General features: G+C 38.6%; 1 protein-coding gene across 6 annotated transcripts in view; it reads left to right on the top strand.

The window, feature by feature from the left end:
* Positions 1-17,449, top strand: part of NUMB (NUMB, endocytic adaptor protein) — a 90,571-nt gene that overhangs the window by 19,858 nt on the left and 53,264 nt on the right. The window contains exon 1 of one of the 6 annotated variants that reach the window (XM_027642376.1): positions 8,565-8,678. The exons of the other annotated variants lie outside the window; for them this stretch is intronic. The gene's annotated coding sequence lies outside the window, so the exon portion shown is untranslated. Of the gene's footprint in view, positions 1-8,564; positions 8,679-17,449 lie in introns of those variants that run through there. 6 annotated transcript variants of the gene reach the window in all.

Below are 17,449 nucleotides of genomic sequence, written 5' to 3'. Positions count from 1 at the left end.
AAATATTCTTCTTCTCAAGCATAAGTACAATACAAGCAGTATTAAGCCTCATGCTAATCTCTGCTGTATGCAAATAGAAATTAGAAACATCTTCTTCTTTCCCTGGTGGGCTCCTATTTACCTGTTAATCACAAAGGTAGACATTTAACCCACTTGAAATTAAGATTATGTAGATAAATTTTATTGTGCAGATAAATTTTATATGCCTTTATTTAACTCTGAAATCATGCTGGTAGAGGTTAGTTTGTGATTGTGGTGATTCTTGTGACAGAAGCTTAGAGCTTATGAGTGAAATAGTGAGATTGCACTTCATTCTTTATTTGTTAAATATTTGTATTATGGAGGTCTGGAGATTTCTGAATAGAGAGAAAAGAAGGATTTCGTTACTGTATTACTATATGATCTGATTAATTCTCAAATTAGTAATGTAAGAAACCATGGGTTTACAAATGAACTTAGCAGCCCTTCCATTACTTGCTGAATAGGTAGTATGGACATTACAAGAACTTCCAAGATGGGAAGCAAACATTAGAATCTCTAGAGTGTTCCTTCTAAAAGTATTTTATTTTCTGAACATAGTAGGACTAACAGTATAAAAAGCAGGGTATAAAAACAAATATTTCTACGGTGAAATTCTATGGCTGAATTGTGCAAGTAAAAACCTACCCTTTCCTCTTTACTAGATATGAACTGGTTTATATGTACTCCAAATTAGGCATAGTATATGCTTCAAATTAGTCTATTTTAAGTTGTTTAAATTAACTTCTCTTAAAGTGGCTCTCAGGAAGATGGAATCCAGTATTGCATTATGCTCACTTTTCCAAAGAAGCTGAAAAACCTATTGTACTTCACTGCTTTTTTTAGTGCAAAATGCTGTCCAAACTTTTGGAAATAAAGCCAGAAACAGCAATCCAGAGTCTTTAAAATAATAGTTTGTTCCATACATGTGAAAGCAGTTTTTGAAAAATTTTGGAAACCTCAGATGGCAACCTTCACTTTAAAGGAATACTAAAATGAGTCATTCTTAAAATAAAAAGAAAGTCTATGGTGGCTTTTGTCCAGTAATAGGAAAAGGATTGACTCTGGATATGAAATGCTGAGCTTTATTGCATTTGTATTAGGCAAAATTATTAACATTGTATTGTAGAGGCTGTGGCACATTTTTGGCAAGCTGATACATTCCTCCTTTTTTCTCTTGCTCCCTCCCACTCAAAAGTTTTTGTCTTTCTCAGTCTGATATTGAAGAGAGAGAAATACGGTATGCATAAAGATCTCTGAAACTAACTTGAGTTTGGATTTGATGTAAAACTAAACTGTTACCACAAATTCAGACTACAGAAATACACAAAATTAAAAAACTTCATCATCTTATTTAAATAAACCCAAATATAGTTAAACTGTAGAATCAGGCAGTAGGGAATTAACTGCCCAGACTTTTGTAGCTAATACCTGGCAGAGCTGAGAAATGTCTGTTGTGTAAGCTCATCGTGCCTTCTCCATGTGTGTTTCTCTATCATCTTTTCTCCATTGAGAGCAGGCTATTACGAAAGATGACAGTGAGTTAACTGTAAGAAAAAACCCAACAAATGTCATGTTATCACAAGAAGTGTATGATACCATGATTGAAGCTACTGTCATGTTCTATTTTTAGCAAGTATTAACTTGGTCTGTGGTTTCTCAGAAATCTTGGTCTCTGTTGACTGAATTTGGAAGAACAGCAGAACCTGTAATTTGTGTGTTAGTATGGTAAGAGCTTTCCGTCATCAAACCTATTGAATGCCCCTTGTACTGTAGCTGAAAATATCTACTTGCCATGAGTTAACACTTTGAAGGATTCTTTCAAGCCTGTTGTATGTAAAACCCCATTATCAAGGTTCAAAGGTGACTCCACATGCTGCACACAGAAGATCTTTTATGAACAGGCTTGGAATGCTACATATGTGGTTATTTCTAAAACAAACAGAGAGTAACTCTTCTGCTTTACCTCTGTTTATATATAGACACAGATGAATTAAAAAGCTTGATTCATCTGCAGCCCACTTTTTATTTATTTAATTTATCAAAATAAAAAAGTCTGTAAAAAGTAACACTCTCCTTTAAATGGATAATAAAGTCGTTTAGGACCAATATTATGTAAGTGTTTTAAATAAAGCTAGTAATATTTGACTTTAAAGATATTTCTCTGTGATGTTTTACATCTAAGGCTAAAAATTATGTCTCTGAGTTGAGAAGAGAGAAATGGAGGGGTGGGAGGGTGAGGGGGGCGAAGCTGACTCTTCATAGCCAAGGATATCTAAAAATGGAGCATAAATAATAATACTAATTTTCCTTTTTTATGGTGTCTTCAAATTTTATGCAATAATGTATTGGGTTTGCATGGCAAGGTTTTGGTTGTGGGATGTGAGAAGTTGCTGGAAGCTATTCCCATGTCCAACAGAGCCAATGCCAGCTGGCTCCAAGGCAGACCCACCAGAACAATGGTGGTAGTACCTCTGGGATAACAAATTTAAGAAGGGAAAGAAGTTACTGCATGGGAACAATTGCAGACAGAGAGGAGTGAGAATATGAGAGAAGCAATTTTGCAGTCACCAAGGTCAATGAAGAAAGAGGGGCAGGAGATGCCCCAAGTGCTGGAGCAGGGATTCCCCTGCAGCCTGTGGTGAAGACCATGGGGAGGCAGCTGTGACCCTGCAGCCCTTGGAGGTCCAAGGTGAAGCAGATGCCCACTTGCAGACCCTGGAGAACTCCATGCTGGAGCAGGTGGATGCCCAAAGGAGACTGTGACCCTATGAGAAACCTGTGCTGGAGCAGGCTCCTTGCAGGACCTGTAGGCCCGTGGAGAGAGAAGCCCAGGCTAAAATGTGTCTGCTGCCAGGACTTGTTACCCCACAGGGGACCCATGCTGTTTGTTCCTGAAGGACTGTTACCTGTGGAAGGGACCTGGAACAATGGGTTCATGGAGAACTGCAGCCCATAGGAAGGATTCACGTGGGAGAAGTTCATGGAGGACTGTCTCGCATGGGAGAGACCCCATGCTGGAGCAGGGAAAAGTTTTCTTGTTGTCCTACTCTGTTTTGATTGGTTATAAATTAAATTATAAGCAAACTTGACCTGGGAGTCAGGATTGTTTTGCCCATGATGGTAATTGGTGAGTGATCACCCTGTCCTTATCTTGACCTATGAACCTTTCATTATATTTTCTATGCTTTGTCCGGTTGAAAAGGGGGAATGATGGGGATGTCTTTGGTGGGCACGTGGCCTCTAGCTAAGGTCAGCCCACCACAAAATGATAACTTTTCTGACAAAGTTCAAGTATAACGTTTCTGAAAAAAACAGAACAGCTAGTAATTAGATAGTGGAAGGCATCTGGCTGACAAAGCTTTTCAAGTGATGGCAGATAGCTAAAAAAGTCATAGGGGAAGTATCTAAATAAATATCTTCTGTAGGAAATTGTTAGGAAAGTCCAGAGATACTTAAGAAGCTGGGCTTCAGCTTTACAGATGCTGTTTTACATTTTGACAGCTTTTATTCTCAAAACTATTGGTGACATCAAAAGCTTTCAAATATCCAACCACCACATGAACCCTTCAGCACTGTTAAGTTCAAATCCTTAGTGATATGCTGGCATTATGACTTCTTTATCTCATCCATCACCTTAGTGGGTGACCACTGTTGCCATTTTCTGCACTTTGCGTATTTGAAATGAACCTGTAGACCACCTGAAATACTTTGTACAGTCACTGAATTTTCCTCAAGAACAGACTGAAGAGCATGTTCGTTTTAGTAAAGTTGAATTAGAGAAATATTGGTTGGGCAAGTAATACTTTTCTTTTGTCCATGTGGGCAAACCAGTTTTTCTCGTTCAGTGGTAACCAGCATAATGTAAAATATGTGTATTTGGGTCATAGTTTCTTCATTTCATTTGTAATCCGGTATTTTGGGAGGATTGTTTTAAGTTTTCCTGTGCTGCTTCTATTGACCTTGAAATTTCAAACTGTAAAACTAATGAAACCAGCAATATGCTTTGGAAAAGCTAGCAGAGAAAATTCCTTTATTCGGCTCCTGAAGGCCTCTTGTTTTTGGTTTTTCCTTTATGAGAGCTTAGTGCTGGTTGTTTTCCCATGAGGTGTGTACAGAAGTCACAGTATGCTTATGTACAGTTTAATGCAGACAGGTGACGTGGCGGGGACTTAAATTGTAAAATTTGGTAGCATTGTCCTGGTCATATCAATATTTCTGAAAATGGAATGTCCCTAAGCAAGTTCTTTGAGAAATGTGAACTGACAGTGTTCACTGTTACTCTTGTTGTCTGGTCTGCTCCAATGTGGAGTTGTCTGATGAGCTGCATCTGACCTGTGGATCACCAGTAAAAATTTTTTGCTTTGCTGTGCTAAAGCTTTTTCTATGCATGTTTTCCTAAAAAAGTAAATACTGTGACTCTAATAGTTATCTTCTAATTACTGAATGTTACAAGTTTCTGGACAAAGTTATTTTAAAATATTTTAATAAAATTGCTTCTTGTCAGTTGATCACACTTTTTCTTTGGATGTGTGAAGAAATAACTTCATAGAATCACAGAACATTCTGAGTTGGAAGGGACCGACAGGGATCATCAAGTGAGGTACAAAGCAGTCTCTATGTTCCATGCTCAGATGCTGCTTTAGACATACAAAGTGCTGAGTAGTGTCACCCATAGTCCTGTTTTAAGATAGACTTTCAAATACTTGGTCAGAATTGTTTGGATATGGACGTGGCTTTGGGGGTCCTGGCCTTTTGGGAGGCTTGAGATGTTATGCATCTCATGTTAATACCTGGATTTTCACTTCTTGTGTTGAGAAGTAATACAGTTTTGGTTTTTGAATGGATAAACATTAATGGTAACTAGTAAATTAATAAAATTTAAATAAACAACACTAATTTTCATAGAACCTTCTTTTTCTTCTTTACTCATTTGTTTAGTACCTGTTCCATGGAATTTTGAATCTGATGGGTTAAACCACTTTTCACCAATGTCCATTAGGATGCTGAGCTGTTGGTTGCATCCATGGAGTAGTGGTCAACAGCTCAGTGTCCCTGACACTGTGGTGTCAGTGACAAGTGGTGTCCCTCAGATGTCTGTACTATTTAGTGTCTTCACTAGTGACACAGACAAAAGGATCAAGTGCACCCTCAGCAAGTTTGCAGGTGACATGAAACTGAGTGGTGGGGTTGACACAACAGAAGGATGAGATGCCATCCAGGGGGACCTGGACAGACTTGAGAATTGGGAACCTCACTGAGGTTCAACAAAGCCAAGTGCAAGGTGCTGCACCTGGTATCAATAACACACTGGAGGATGAACAGATCAAGAGAAGAGGACTTGGGGGTGCTGGTGGATGAGAGACTGGACATGAACTGGCAATGAATGTGCGCTTGCAGCCCAGAAAACCAATCGTGTCTTGGTCTGCATCAAAAGCAGTGTGGCCAGCAGATTGAGGAGGGAATTCTGCCCCCCTGCTCCACTCTGATGAGAACCCACCTGGAGTTCTGCATCCAGGTCCCCAGCAGAGGAAGGACATCGACCTATGGAGCGAGTCCAGAGGAGGGACACCAAGATAATTAGAGGGATGGAGCACCTGTCCTATGAGGAAAGGCTGAGAAAATTGTGATTCTTCAGCCTGGAAAAGGCTCTGGGGAAACCTTGTTGTGGCCTTTCAGTGCTCAAAGGGGGCTATAAGAAAGACAAACTTTATAGCAGGGTCTGTTGTGATCGGACAAGGGGTAGTGACTTTAAACTGAAGGAGAGTAGATTTAGATTAGACATATGGAAGAAATGTCTTACAGTCTGAGTGGTGAAACACTGGAACAGGTTCCCCAGAGAGTTAGTGGATGCCTCATTCCTGGAAATATTCAAGGTCAGATTGGATGGGGCTCTGAACAATCTAGCTGACAATGTGCCCTGAAGGGGGTTGGACTGGATGAACTTTAAAAGGTCCCTTCCAACCCAGACTGGTCTATGATTCTGTGAAAACAATGCTGATTTTTACAGGTATGATGTATTTCCACTAGTAAAAATACTTGCTCAGACAGATCTTTGTATTCACTACCACACTTTAACAGACACAAAACCCCCTTTCTGACTATTTTCTGAAGGTACCATGCCCATCATTTTTTCATCTGCCATTCTACTTTGATGATCAGGTTGTGGAAAAGAAGTGGGTGAAACAGCTGCATGTGTTTGAGTTTTAGTGTGGGTTGGGGGTCAAACATAAAAAGCTGTATTTATATTGGAAAGAGAGAGAACTGTGCCAAACTGATTATACTTGTAAATGCACTGGAGTTTTACCTAAAGCACTGAGCCAAAATGGGTGCTTGTTTTGGAATAGATTTAATTAAAGTTTTGTTCAAAGGCTTTTTGATAAACTTGTTAAATCAGTTTGGGAGCCACTACTTTGTAGGGAACTGGTTAGGGACATACTATTGTTTTTCTCCTTTTTTTTTGTTTATTTGTTGGGTTTTTGTTGGTGTTTTTACAGATGTTCAGACTCCTTGTGCCTTTTACAGTTGCCTTGTATCACACAGTGGCAGAGTGGCTGGGATGCCTCCAGCTAGATATACTAAAGTATTTCTGGATTTCTGCAAAATTGGGTTTTGTTTATCCCCCTTAGAAAACTTGAAATAATTTATTATTTTGAGACATGCTAAAATTTGAGAATACACTGCTTTTTATAAGTGTGAAGATGATCTCATTTTCTTGACAGATGTCAAGCTGTTAATATCAGCTAGTGTATACTTCTCTAGAGCTTTTAGTGCTGCCGTTTCACTGGGCCACTTTGTTTAAGCCAGCATATCACCCTAAAGTATGGTTCTAATTCTTAGAACTGCTCTTGTCACCCTTTACATGAGTGCAACACTTACTATCCTGTGGCATAAAGCTGGCTTCACTATGTACATTTTGATAGCTCAGTCATTTGCTATGTACAGTCAGAGCTCTTTAATGCGTCCTCTCCAGACCTAGTGAGTTGTTTAAATTGTTTGTTAGAACACTTCACCTCTTGGTATGTGCATGATGTTGCCTTGCCTTAGAAATGCAGGGCTGGCCATAAGGTATGGGTTGATACATAAGATGAAACAGCTGTATGTTCTAAAACACAGAATACATAACCACGGGGATGCATCATTTAGATTCCTGAAGGTAACAATTCACTTTCATCACAGTTATAAACAGGGAGGTTGTGCTACTGTTGAGAAGACAGCTGTGTGGCTACCTAATAGTGTTCATTTCAGTCGATATCACATCTGTCAGTCAGGCTCTCTGGTTTTGACTGCAGGAGCAAATTCTGCCATCATTAGCGTGATACTTGTGTTGAAAGGTTAAACAGAGTAGAAAGGCAATTTGTAGTTGGTTAAAGTGTCCTTGATTTGTTTGTATTGTATTACAATGGTGAAATTAGAATAGGCCCAGTAAGAAGTTTTTCAAGAAGTGCCTTTTCCTTTATTTTACCCTTTTTTGAATCCGAACTTTGCTTCACCTTTTGCTTGTGTGTGTGAGGAATGGAATGTAGAAAAGATATGACTGGGAGTGGCTTTGGACCTGTGTTTTCAGGTAAGTGTTTAGGGACATGAAAGGCAATGAGAAGGACTTCTGCAAGTATATCAGCAGCCAGAGGGAGACTAGGGAAAATATGGAAAAAACTGAGGCCTTTTTTTGGTCTTTACTGGTAAGATCTGCCTTCTGAGTCCCAGGCCTTGGAGACTAGTAGGAAAGTCTAGAGCAATGAAGACTTAACCTCAGTAGAGAAGGACCAAGTAATGGAACACTTAAACAAGTTTACCATAAGGGAGTCCGTGGGAGCTGGCAGAATGCACCTATGAGTGTTGAGGGGGCTGATGTCATAGCAAAACCAGTCTGGATTATTTTTGGAAGATTGAGACAATAGAAGACTGTTCCTGAGGGCTGGAAGGAAGCAAATATTACTCTTGCCTCCAAGAAAGCAAGAGGGTCAGGGAATTTATAGACTCCTCAGCCTCACCTTGACCCTGGGAAGATGATGGAACAAATTCTCCTGTGAAACCATTTCAAACATATGAAGAACAAGAACATGATTAGCAAAAGTCATTGTGGCTTTACAAAAGGCGAAATCATGCTTGACCAACCTGTCAGCCTTCTGTGACAAAATGACTGAGTTGGTGGAGGAGGAAAGGGAAGTTCGTACTGTTTGACCGTAACAGTTTGTTTGTCATTTTCTCCCTTAACAGCCTTGTTGACAGTCTAGCTGATGCCATCCAGGGTAGCTAAGCAGACAAGGAGGGGGATTTCAAACTGACTGAAATGTTGGGCTCAAAGGGTTGTGAGCTATGGTGTGAAGTCCAGCTGTTGGCCAGTTACTAGTGCTGATACTAGTTCCTAGTTGCCAGTTATTAGTACCCTAGCGGTTGATAGCAGGGCCTGGGCTGTTGATCATCTTCATTAATGACCTGAATGATGGGACAGAGTGCACTCTCAGCAAGTTTGCAGATGATGCAAAATTGGGAGGAATGGATGACACAACAGACGGTTGTGCTGCTGTTCATAGGGACCTTGGCAGGCTGAAGAAATGGGCTGACAGGAATCTCATGAATCTTTGAATCCCATGTTCAAAAAAGTTCCGCAAGCAAATCTGCAGGAAGAGCGTCTGCATTCCAGCATCGTTCTTCTGGTACTTCACTTTTCATACCATTGCCAGCTGTTGGCAGACTGCTTGTACTCTGCCTTGAGCAGCACGCTGCCATTTACATGTGGTGATTAGACTATAATATGCAAAACTGTTTGGAGAGAACTGTCAAAGTCCTAGAGAAGAATGTGGTAACAAAACTGAAAGATTTATTTTAAGGGTACTTGAAGTGTCAAGGAGGTGAATTTCACAGCTCTGGACCATTATTTAAATGTTACTTTATGCCAGAGTTGAGTGAAGCAAGGAATGTGAAAGTGGTTTTAATCACAGCTTATGTAATGGTTTGCCCCTTGAAAACTTCAGAGTCACTGCTGTCTAGCCCTGTGTTGCTGAACCCATGGTCTGTTATGCTTGGTACAGTCAGCCCTACTGCCACTGTTATTTTTGGTTTGCAAGTTATTTCTTCGTGAAAGTGCAACATCTTTTACAACTGTCCTTATGTCTTCAGAACTAATGTCGCTTTATGTTACTGTTTGCTTAAGCACATCTCTTTCAGTATTTCAGATGTCTTGGTTTATAGTTCTCGTCTTTTGAAATGTTTTAGCTGGAGTTAATGGTTGCACAAAAAGTGAATTGTGAGGAGACAAAACCTGTGAGGATGAAGACTAAGAACAGACTCTTAGGTTGTCTGTGTTTATGGGTGACCAAAATAGCTTTAATAGAAGTGTTGGGGTGTATGTTAAGTATCTTGTATGATGCCATTTAAAGCATTTGACACAAGAAATTGGAGTCCAGAAGAAGGACTTGAAGATGACCCGTGTTGATTATTATGGCCAAACTCGCATATTAAGTAGTGGTTGTGTGAATTCTGGAAGGTTTTTCATAAAGTGAAATTTTAATGTGACTACAATTGTTTGAAAGGAGCGAAAAGCAACAGCTTTGTAGCATCAGTGCTGCATCTGATCTTAGTAGTACATAACAGTTCGGGAGAAAAACTTGGAATAGGTACATGATATGAACTATGCTCTTCTCTGCTAAAAATCCCAGTGTATCAATTTCTATTATTTAGGGGTTTGTGCTGGTCTGTTGTAGTCTATCTTTATTTTCGTCTGAGACTGTGACATCCTTCAATGGCTTTTTTCTTTCATGAATGGTGGTGTATGAGTGAGAAAGCCATCACAAGCTTCTAAATTATAGTTAGTTTCTGGAATGGAGATTCTCGTCAACATAGTTAAGCCAAAGTAAAAACAAAACAAACAAACAAAAAACCCCACAAAAAACAAAACCCCCAGACATAAAACTTTGATTAATGTGATTATGCAAAGAAAAATTTCAACTTGGTGTCACTAATATTTGATGCAGATGTTTGTCTATAGACACAACACCTTCATGGGCTTCTGTGGTTAACTTTTTACTTAGGTTGGCTTGGCAGATGTGTCAGAGCTAGGAGTGGATTTTGAAAGTGCATCAGTGATCCATGTCCATATGTATTCATTTTCCTTATGAAATCACACATGTATCACGAGTTTGTGTGAGAAGGCAGGCTGGTTGGCTGTAGGTGGACAAAAAAAGTCTCCCCTAGTTTTCTGAATCTAGACATATTATTAATCCATTAGGGTCTGTGGTTTCCAAGGTACTGTGTTATATCCACTTCTTAAAGGGGCATTCTCAAGCTTATTCGTAAATCAAACTTCTGAAAACTTAAATTTGCTGCAACGTTTTCTGCTGACAAATATACCTAAGTGTCTATGCATCATCATACTCCAATCAAATGCAATCAGCGTGGCAATTGCTTAGATAAGCCTTGTTGGAAGGAATATGTCAATAGAAAGGAGCTCCTGTTTTAATCCTAATAATTCCAGTTGGAATGTGTGTTGTCTGCTGGATTGTTATTTGAAGTGTATGCCAGAAATTCTTATGATAAAATCAGTGATAATCATTATGCCAGTTTAAGGAGCCACAAGCTCCACTCCAGAAATTCATAGGAAGCAAAATCTGCAAAATGTGATCCAAGATGAGACTGTATGTAGGCCATGGAATACCTCTCTCCCCAAATGTGGGTACTCAAATTCTGGAAGTCTGTCTGCCTGTGTGAACCTAGTTTTATTTCTTGTCTGTGAAACTGATCTTACAATTTTGAGATGCTCTTGGCAGGGAATTGATAAGAAAAATATTTATATAGTTGCAGCTGTGTGGTTCTTCCTCATGTATATACTTGATTCCAGATGTCTAAATCCAAGCAGGAATTAAATGTTGATTTTCTTTTTTAAAGAGGTAGTAGTCAGTCAGCTCCCTGATGTGTACAGTAGCATAACTGCAGTGTAGTTTGCTGAAGATCCTAAAGTGACAATACAGTTAAGAAGTGTTTTTAACAGAGTTGGTTTCTTATTTTTAAGTAGAGGTAATTGTGGAACAGTGTAATAAGGGACCATAGCACTACAAGTAGGTAAGCAATCCAGAAGCTTATGAAAATTCAGCCGAGGTTTTTTTGATAGACTTTGCTTCATCTGAAGTTGGATCTCAAGAGCTAACTTTTGCACTTAGAGCTTGCTCAGTGCAACCTAAGCTGAACAGTAGAAGTACAGTGAAAACAAAACAATTTCATAGCAGCTCTTTGGAGGAGGGATATTTTTACCTGCAAGTTTGTTCAAAGCCCAAGCAGCAGCTCATAATGTAGTGGCACTTTCTAAAAAATTATGCTTATGCATCTTTTCCATATAATAACATATTTCATTCCTATTTAAAGTAGCATTTGTGAATTTAGTGATACTTTTAGTTCCTGAGAAATGGAGATCTTAATCTTGCTTTACTTTTTAGGAAGTGGTGTGTATATATTGCAAGGAATGTAAGCGGAATCTGTAAATCTTGACATCTAGTTTATTCAGTCTGGACTATGGGATTTGCTTTGTCATTATGTAAAAAAATACAATATGAAAGTGTGCTTCACTGTTTGAACTAGGATTTAATATAGGCAAGCTTAAATTTGATTCTGTGACTTGGCTTTGTGTTTTGCTGTGTGTTGCTTCCACAATTCTCTTTACTGTTTGATAAAATTACATTCTGTCTCTCAAAAATTCGTAGCCATTATCTTAGCCTGATGTTAAAAAGTGAGGTAATGTATTTTATCTAATGTATGAAAAGCTTGAACTGGAAAAAATATTAAGTGTTTGAGATCTCACCTGCCAGGTTTTTTTCCCTCCCCATCTCAGTTTCAAATGCAAGTATCTAGAAATGCAAACTGATTGCTGACACGTAGTGATTGAACTAAATATGGGAGCAAGTTTGTCCAACTGTCTCATTCTAGTAAATATTGTTAAGGGTTTATAGCTTTAACCTGAATTAAGCTTTTGTGTAGTTTTCAGAAGACATTTTACTAAAAAAAAATTGAAATAATGTTTCTTATTTGCTCAGTGCTCTCCACTTGCATAAACTTCAAGCAAAATGCAGAGATCACTGATTCATCTTGAGGAACTAGTAACTAAATATAAAGATCTAATAATAAAAACACAGTAAAACCACATTCGAAGTCATTCAAAGAGTCTGGACCAGTCCTTTTACTAGTTGTGTAGTTGAGAAGATAAGAATTTTTGACCAATAAAAAGCAATAATTTTACTTAGGAGGGAAATAGGTGAAATATTACCATTTTATTTAGGAGCCCTGCAGTTTATTATTGACCTAAACAAATTGTTCTGTAAGGACTTATTGCCAGTTCTAAGAAATAAGGAAAATGAACCTGATTAAAATACTTGTTGACCTTGCACCTTATGTCATGGGCACCTCCTTGCAGGTTTGGGGATGTAGTCTTAAAAAAGGAAACAGAAAAAAACCCACAAAACCAGTAAACATCCCATTTTTCTTGAATAGATGCATGCAGTTTCCTTAATGAACAGATCTGAACTATATTCCGATAAATTCCAAATATCTGGATTGGAAGAAATAGAAATAAAAATAGCATTTTTGTTCCACTAAATCAGTTCCAGGAAACATGTAGCTTCAAAAGAGAATGGATGTAACAAATGAAAAATTTCACACTAGACTGCCACACAGGGAGCTTCACAAATACATTGTTCCTAGTTCACCAGGATTTGTGAAGTGGACAAGGCTTGGTTAGAAAAGCATCTGTGTTTTTCGACAACAATTTTTGTGAAAGCCAAAATAAGTAACTAGCTAAAGAGTATTTATTATCCTAATCTCCAAATTTGCACACTTCTTACTGCTTTCCTGACAGGATGTTTTGGAGGACAGTGTGTCCCTCCCTTGAGGTCTAGACAGGACAGGGAATAGATCTTCATCCTTAAGAACTGAAGCCATTTTAAACAATGATGCACCTTTGATATGTGATTGTCTGCAGAGAAGAGGGGTATCAGCTACAGCACTTCCTCATATTGTGTACTCAGGAACACGTCACTAGGAAAGTATCAAATCTTTACAAAGTCCACATTGTAAACTGAACTGTGTGCAAAGCTGTAATTTATGAAAGCTCAATTTCTTGAAGACCTTTGTACTAATTAGTTTAAAACTCTACCCTTGCTTTGTAGATATAGTTTAGCAGGTTGTTTTACTCCATGTGACACAGCTGTTTTAAACTTAGCAAGATAAATGGTAAGGGTTTTTTTTGGATGGTGTTTGGTTTTGTTTGGTTGGTTTTTGTTTGTTTTTTGTTTGTTGGTTTTTTGTTTGTTTGGTTTGGTTTGGTTTGGTTTTGTGTTTTCAGTTTTTTGTTTCTTTGTGTTTTTTGGGGGTTCTTTTGGTAGTATTTGGTTTTTTCCTTTTTCTCTTCCTTTTCTTTTTTTTTGTCCCCCAATCATGACTCTTACATCCTTCACATCTATATAGTGTGACTGTTAGACAATTTTATAGCAGAACTAGAGAGCTGGATTGGTGAGGATTGTTTTGGTTTGTTTTTAAAGCTGTTTTCTGCTGAAGTCTTCTTGTGAACTTTCCTCTGTAGAGTAACTCCCTTCTGTCCTTATGGGGCTATGAGTTGGTGTTAGGTGAGTGCTGTTTCTGGATTACTTGCATTATTGCTGCCCAGTTTAAAAGAGTGTCATTAGTTTAATTTCAGTGGCATGGATGTAACATTTCAAGAACTATTTGACACAAGGAATGCGGGAGGTATCATGCCAGCTAATGCAGATGGGGCTTATTTTCTCACTGGCCTGCAAACTGAATTCTGAACCAGCAGTTTAATGTGTTTTCCCAGGTGAAGCACTCCGCTTATGGGGTCCAGAAAATCTGTCCTGAAGGTGTTCTCCAAAAAAGCTGAATCCCATTTGTGGCAAATGAATCCAAGCGGAGACAGACTTTGTCCAGGCAGAACCAACTCTCGTAACTTTATTACCCCATATATATATATATATATATATATATATATATATACAGACTCTGGGTCCGAGCTACTGAGTCAAGCCAGATGTTTCTTATCCCCACACATACCACACACACCCAGGTGACTACTTTAAGTCACAAAGAACAATCATGCCTCAAACGGCTTTCCAGCTTGACCCTGTGATTCTTTTCACACTAATTTAGGTCTGGCTAAGGACCACGAAATTTTGCTTCAGTATTTTATTCTTCTTTTATCATCCAGGTGGTTGATGTTGTCTGTCTAGCTACTCCTATGCCCGTTTTACTGCCAACATGTAACACTCTTACAGATGAGTGCAAAGAGGCTCTCTTGGTAAATTAAAATGAAATTATGAAGGGGGGGTGTGTGTGTCATGCTGTGGTGGTGATGGTTTTTTCCTCCTAAGGTCTGAATGTAAGTCTGATTTCTGATTACAAATAAAAGAGCTGCAAGAAGACCTAATGCAGTGGTTTGATAAGTGGTTAGCTCTTTTGTAAGTGGTTAGCTCTTTTGGGAGGAGGGTTGGGAATGAATATCAATTTTCATAAGAGGTTTGATTTTTCATGTTAAACAAAAAATCAAACAAACAAAAAGCTGCTTTATTCAGGCAGTAGACTCTACTCACCAGAATGACTGTTGAAACAAAATCATTCTTGATACACAAGCTGTAGACTTGCTTCAAAATAGAAGTTTCGAGTTCTGGTACTTTTTAGGACTTTAGGCTTTAATTAAGAAGTGGTTGGCTTGCAGAAAACCACATGCCAACTTAAGCTAAGTGTGTAGAATTCTAATAGAAAAATGGTACAGTAATTAATAGTACCTAACAATTTCATCAGGGATGAAATTATTTTTTAATTCTAAGTGAATTAGACATAATTTTGGTGCACTCATGGCAGTTGGAAGGCAAATCTTTTCCCTTTAAAGGGAGAAAAAAGAGGAAAAGGATAGGAGAGGAAATCATGGGAGACTCTTTGGATTAGATTTAATATTCACAGCATAGTGATGTGTTGACTACTGTGATGAAAACTTTCTGTTAGTACCTTCAGGGAGATGGGGAAGAGGGGATTATAGCTGTGACTTTCCTACTGAGAGCCTTTAATTTTGGTTTCTACAGAAATGAAGAGGACAATTGTCCACTCCTGAGCCTTCCTGAATATAAATGTGATGTTGTCTTCCAGGGATTCTTTTCTTTGTTTTTAGCTAAGAAGTGCTTTCTTTCCTCTGCTGTTTTTAATGGAACAGAAAATGGAGATGAAAAGGCATGGATTTTCCTTTAGGCTGGAGTTTGGAGAGAGGCACTTGTCATCTGTTTCTCTGCTTTGCATGGGTTGTTGAGAATTAAAATCGATTGGGGCAGCAGGACTGGGAGGCTGTGTTGGAAGAGCTGGGTAGGACTGGTGTCATCACTTTACAAAGTACATATAGTACTAGTCCAAGCTCTTCTCTAACCCATCATCCCAAGCATAGGAGTGATTTGGATCAATTTAATTCTGGTGGCTTTTTGTGTGTGAATGAGGGAGTGAGATAAGACCGTAGAAAAGCCCAGCGTTATCTTGGAGTGAAACTTTGCATGTTAAGCAAGCTGGAAGTCTGACCCTAAGCCACATTTTATTATTAATATTAGGACTTTGGTTACTTGAAGACTGGTGGAAAGGGTTTCCCCCCAATACACACATATCATATGCTTATAGGATAAATAGCTATAAGTGAACATGTTCAAAACATAACACTTTGGTGTATGTTTAAGTACTGATTGATGTTGTGGGTGGGTATTTCCTGATACTTAATGATGGTTTAGAAGAGTTAGTCATCATTGGCCAGGAAATACCAACTCCAGATTAGATCAAGTGCAGTTATCTAAAAGATATTTCAGTGTCCATCTGAACGCATGGTACGTTGCCAGAGGCATTGTGTTCATAGTAACATCTTGTTTTGGTGTTCAATTATAGAATAAGTAGTTGTATGGGGGTTTTGTGTGCTATAAATATGTCATCTTGAAGTCAATACCTCTGCTGCCACAGGTTTTGGGAAGTGGTTGGGCAGTGTTGCATAAAACTTGATTTGAATTCTGTAACTGTAAGAATCTTGGATTCTCAAATGAAAGAAAACTTACTATTTCTCACCCTCCCCCCAAAATTACCATCTATGTAAATTTTACAATACTTCAGGTTGGGATTAAAATTGCATCTTTTCAGATTGATCAGGTTCTCTTACACTGTCTGAATGGGAGTTCTGGTTTTGTGCTCTTAATCCAGTGTACAAGCATTAGTTTGTACTTGGCATTATAGAATATGTAAGTTTATTTAAGAAAAGTGGACAAAAATGCAGCGACTGACCTATACCACTATCAAACAACTCTGGTAGTTATAACCAAATGGGTGTTTTTTATGTTTTCTGACATTTTAAAAAAAAGTATTTCTAAGTATTTGTGGACCACTTTTCCAGAGATACTTATTCCGGGTGTTTGCTCCAGTCTTTACTGTCCGGATATTTGCTCCAGTCTTTACTTAAACCGTATTAACTGAATATTTTTGGGGAGTTGAGGTGGAATAAAAACCACCAATCACTTCTGTAATTCTGTAAAAGAGACTGAAGCGAGAAATTCTGGGAGTGTCTTCCTGGCTACCTTTATCTCTAGTCTGCCTTTTGGCCTCTTTCCTTTTCAGGACAGGTGAATTTTTCTAGCTGTAATCTTGTGAAAACATATATTGGGACTTAGCTGTGTAATTCTAGGCTTCTATGCTTCCATTAAGTATTAAGCTTCTTTGGAATAGGCTGAAACTTCCTGCTGTTTAGGCTTGTAACTGTCTCATTAGTACACCTTGGGATCCTGTCTCTGCACAGTTGTTTTTATAGGTGTGTGCTGAAGAGTAAAGTAGCTTTATCAGTTGCACAACAAACTTGGATGCCATGGGGGAAAGCAGGATTCATGAATAACTCTCAGTTCAGTTTATAGAACTAAATATATTACACGGTTTACATACCTGGGAGCAGATTTAAAATGTTTCACTCTGGACTTTACCCTGCTCCTTGTCAGCTGTTTTTTGCAAATTTTCTTAGTTTTCACAGCTGGAGCTGGCAAAGCCTTGCATATGCCTTGGAGATGCAGAGGGAAATGAGGCATCTCCTGTAGAGAGCAAGCAACCTGCGGTGGCCTGTCCCACTGATGCAATTGCTCAGGCTTTGCAGAAAAGGCATGGTGTTTGCTGAGGTTGTTGTACCCAAGAGGAGGACTGGTTTTGCCTACTAAAACCCACTAGTTTCCATTCTCTGTCACAGAAGTTTGGACTTTATGAGGACATTAACTGCAGGAAAAGAAAAAAAGGGGTTCGGTAGATTATATTTTTAGTTTTATATAGACAGTGTCAATGCTGCTTCTGGTTGAATGTAATAAATGGCAGTCATGGTATGCTGTGCTAGTTTCTGTAGCAGAATATAGCTACTGCTTCTGATTGAGTTGTCCTAATA

The sequence above is a fragment of the Corapipo altera genome, unplaced genomic scaffold (assembly GCF_003945725.1).
Source record: "Corapipo altera isolate COAL_440 unplaced genomic scaffold, ASM394572v1 23b, whole genome shotgun sequence".
Taxonomy (NCBI): Eukaryota; Metazoa; Chordata; class Aves; order Passeriformes; family Pipridae; genus Corapipo; species Corapipo altera.
Note: the sequence above shows the minus strand (reverse complement) of the source record. Positions and strands in the feature narration are given on the sequence as shown.